The sequence below is a fragment of the Ranitomeya variabilis genome, chromosome 4 (genome assembly GCF_051348905.1).
Source record: "Ranitomeya variabilis isolate aRanVar5 chromosome 4, aRanVar5.hap1, whole genome shotgun sequence".
Taxonomy (NCBI): Eukaryota; Metazoa; Chordata; class Amphibia; order Anura; family Dendrobatidae; genus Ranitomeya; species Ranitomeya variabilis.
In genome coordinates, this window is record NC_135235.1 from 752719349 (window position 1) to 752724598 (window position 5250).

Below are 5250 nucleotides of genomic sequence, written 5' to 3' on the forward strand. Positions count from 1 at the left end.
TCAGCATGGGAAGGGAACGTACGTTTTTATAAAATTTTATAAACTTTGTACTACTTTGAGTTTGAGCCTAAATATCTTCAAGAATAAAAGCAAATTCTCAGGGAGCAAAGGTCCAGCATAGGAGGGTTGATGTAGAGGTGCCGCATCTACACCATGGTCCACCGTACCGGGCTTACGAATGATGAACTTACACTTTTCCGTCAGATATTTAAAGCTAGGAGAGTTCCCTTATCTGTTCTACCTTTGTAATCCACAAATGGCTTGGTTATTTGTAGGTGTCTGAAGAATCTATTGACACCCACAAAAGATCAAAGCACTGCTAAATCTCCGGTGTACTTTGGGCTTTCACGATGGCGGCCGTAGATCTGACAAATGAGCTAGTCTGTTCCATCCATAAGGACATCTATTGAGATCCTGTAACGCTGACGTGTGGACACAGCTTCTGCCAGGACTGTATCACCACAACGTTTGACCATCAGAACTAGAGGAGGCTCGATGTGAAGGTGATCTATGAGCAACCATAGACCTAAAACCTGAGCTTGAAAACATCTCTGATATAGTATCAACTGTGGAGAAAGGGATTTATATGTACGAGCCGACAACCACAACAATGCCGACATCTCATGTGACTTACACAATGATGGGCCAGAAACCCAACATCGGACAGGGCTGAGTATTCTATGGTTTTAAGCATGGAGAATTTTAGCTTTGGAAATTATTACTGGGCGGTGAAGACTAGCGAGTAAGGGGGCTGGAGGGTCGGTGTAAGCGACTCTTGCATAGCCAGGAGGGGGCAGGAGTCCCCGATTGGAGACAGTGACAAATCCTGGTGTTTGCACAGATACGGTAATAAAATCTACGCCAGACATGACCATGAAGACGTCCCGGTACCACACATTGAATCGTCTGACAGGCTACAGGTATGTCTGGACTATGATGAGGGCAGACTGTCCTTTTATGAGATAAATGACCCTTTAAGACATTTACACACCTTTAATGCCAATTTCCCTGGCATGCTCTTTGCAGCTTTTGGCTTACATTGTGGAGAACTACAGTAGATGTAACTACGGGAATGGACATTGGGTGTTTGTTGTTGGGATGAGGTTCCATATGAAGAAAATAAATTGCCTTTGAATGATCTACCGGACGACCGCTTGACTATGCAAGCTAAAATATAGAGGGGAGTGTAAAGTTAGCACCCTATAAAGTGGTCTGTCTCAAAATTGAGGCACTGTTCACCAGTGGCCTGGGGTTCCTCATTGATATAATTTCTCCAGGCCCAATTCTCAATACACCCCTTTGAGAATTGAGACTGTAAAGTGTTCGGTGGCTGTTTGCCATCATCCACGGTCATCTCCTCAGGTTCCTGTGAATTTTCACTCATCACCTGCTGCTCCTCAGGACTTACTGGTCCACCTATTGTTTGCCATAAGCATCATGAACTGAAAGGCGGAGACTAATAACTCCAGTGATTGCTGTTTAACCCTCTGCTTGGTTTCTGTTGGATAACCTATAATTTGTTGTAAGCAATACAAACAATTCATATTCTGCTATCTACATCTGTATTCCTCTACATCTGCCCTCCTGGTTATGTGGCTTCTGTTGTGTGCGATTCCTTGTTTGTCTACTTTCCATCATAGCCTACTGTCCAAGTCCTCGTAGACCAAGAGCCTTCATCTTTAAGCCTTTTAGAGATCATTTAATCTTCAGCTTGCTTAACTGTTCACAGTTACTGTAATTTTGACCAAACTTTTACATGCTACTGTATATCTAATCCTATACTGTGTGATACTGTGCATCTAATTCCATATTTGCCCAAACACATAAAACGTACGTTCTGTGTTACGCTAGATTGTGGCCCCACTGTGCCACAAACCAGACTACCCTGGAAGGGACGTGACTAAGCAGCTACCTTGGTGTTCGCTGGAGCCTCTAGTGGTGAGGTCATGCTTGTGCAGCAGGTAGCTGCCGGGTACCACTCCAGGGCAGTGTCTGGTCGTAGCAGCTGATCCCACTGGGGAACGGAAGTCTATTGACAGGTGCGGGCAAGTACGGACGAGAACGACTAGTACTCAGGTGGACACGGCTGCAACTCTGGCAGGAAGGGGGGCATGGCAGGCACTCTTGGCAGGCAGGTGGGCACAGCTAGCAGGACTGGAACTGGTTCGGATAGGACAGGAACATAGGCCGGTACGAGTGGGAAAAGGGAACAGGTAGAACCAGATCAGACTGGAGGGACAGGAACCGTTAGAAGCCAGTGCAGACTAAAGGAGCAGAGCCGTAGGATGCGGAGCAAAGAGCAGAGACGCAGGATGCAGAGCAAAGAGCAGCACCGCTGGTTGAGGAGGAAAGAGCATAGCCGCAGATTGCAGAGCAAAAGCAGAAGGAGTGAGCACAAGGAAACACACAGCGGGATAGGAAATGCTACAGATAGGGATACAAACAGACACAGGTATAGGACCTAGTTCAGACAGGATCAGGTACGGGATAAGGTACAGGAACAAGGATTCAGATCAGGGTATGCAGCCCCCTGGGAGGCAGAAACGAGAGACGCAGGATACAGGTATGGACCAGGGTACTCACTTCCCTGGGAGGCGGAAACGAGAGATATAGCAAGACAGGACCTGGCAACTCAGTATCAGAATACAGACTGAGAAAGTTTGTTGCTCAGGCATCCCCCTAGGGGTGGAGATGCCTTAAGTACCTGATGCCTCTTGGCAATTGGCTGGGTACACCTTAGGAAGGTGCACACAGTATCTATATGAAACAGGAAGTGTGGGGGCCACCACCCTAAGCATGCAGCCAGGAAGCATGCAGCAAGCAAGGACAGGAGGCTCAGAGCATGGAGCCGGCAGAGGACAGAACTCACAGCATGGCCCGGAGTGGTGAGTAAGAGGGGAGATGGGAAGCCATGCAGTGATGCCGGCAGGGATGTTACATTCTGTACAATTACAAGATTCTTCCAGTCTTGAAACAGGACATTTTGGACATACAGGGCTGAATATATGGATGTAAGGACTGTCTGATGATCTACAGCAAAATGTAGTCATCAATCTTAGTAAATAAATATGTAGCGTCCCCTGATATAAGCAATGAAATAATATATGTTTTGCTAGAATACTGGAAATTAAACTCACATGTACAACAAAATACGGCCCCTGTAAAGTCACATTTATACCAAGTCCTGACAACATTGTACAAAGCCCGGCCTGAAACTAATCAAGAATATCAACATGGATGGCAGCATAGTATGCGAATGGCTAGGAGGAAAGTCACATGTAACTAGTGCAAGGATATAACTCCTATAATACTGGCCCCTATGTACAAGAATATAACTACTATAATACTGCCCCTATGTACAAGAATATAACTACTATAATACTGCTCCTATGTACAAGAATATAACTACTATAATACTGCCCCTATGTACAAGAATATAACTACTATAATACTGCCCCTATGTACAAGAATATAACTACTATAATACTGCCCCTATGTACAAGACTATAACTACTATAATACTGCTCCTATGTACAAGAATATAACTACTATAATACTGCCCCCTATGTACAAGAATATAACTACTATAATACTGCCCCTATGTACAAGAATATAACTACTATAATACTGCCCCTATGTACAAGAATATAACTACTATAATACTGCCCCTATGTACAAGAATATAACTACTATAATACTGCCCCTATGTACAAGAATATAGCTACTATAATACTGCCCCTATGTACAAGAATATAACTACTATAATACTGCCCCTATGTACAAGAATATAACTACTATAATACTGCCCCTATGTACAAGAATATAACTACTATAACACTGCTCCTATGTACAAGAATATAACTACTATAATACTGCCCCCTATGTACAAGAATATAACTACTATAATACTGCCCCTATGTACAAGAATATAGCTACTATAATACTGCCCCTATGTACAAGAATATAGCTACTATAATACTGCCCCTATGTACAAGAATATAACTACTATAATACTGCCCCTATGTACAAGAATATAACTACTATAATACTGCCCCTATGTACAAGAATATAACTACTATAATACTGCCCCTATGTACAAGAATATAACTACTATAATACTGCCCCTATGTACAAGAATATAACTACTATAATACTGCTCCTATGTACAAGAATATAACTACTATAATACTGCCCCTATGTACAAGTATATAACTACTATAATACTGCTCCTATGTACAAGAATATAACTACTATAATACTGCCCCTATGTACAAGAATATAACTACTATAATACTGCTCATATGTACAAGAATATAACTACTATAATACTGCTCATATGTACAAGAATATAACTACTATAATACTGCTCCTATGTACAAGAATATAACTACTATAATACTGCTCTTATGTACAAGAATATAACTACTATAATACTGCCCCTATGTACAAGAATATAACTACTATAATACTGCTCCTATGTACAAGAATATAACTTCTATAATACTGCCCCTATGTACAAGAATATAACTACTATAATACTGCTCATATGTACAAGAATATAACTACTATAATACTGCTCCTATGTACAAGAATATAACTACTATAATACTGCTCTTATGTACAAGAATATAACTACTATAATACTGCCCCTATGTACAAGAATATAACTACTATAATACTGCTCCTATGTACAAGAATATAACTACTATAATACTGCCCCTATGTACAAGAATATAACTACTATAATACTGCTCCTATGTACAAGAATATAACTACTATAATACTGCCCCTATGTACAAGAATATAACTACTATAATACTGCCCCTATGTACAAGAATATATCTACTATAATACTGCCCCCTATGTACAAGAATATAACTACTATAATACTGCCCCTATGTACAAGAATATAACTACTATAGTACTTCTCATATGTACAAGAATATAACTACTATAATACTGCCCCTATGTACAAGAATATAATTACTATAATACTGCTCCAATGTACAAGAATATAACTACTATAATACTGCTCCTATGTACAATATAACTACTATAATACTGCTCCCTATGTACAAGAATATAACTGCTATAATACTGCACCATATGTACAAGAATATAACTACCATAATACTGCTCCTATGTACAAGAATATAACTACTATAATACTGCCCCCTATGTACAAGAATATAACTACTATAATACTGCCCCTATATACAAGAATATAACTACTATAATACTGCCCTATGT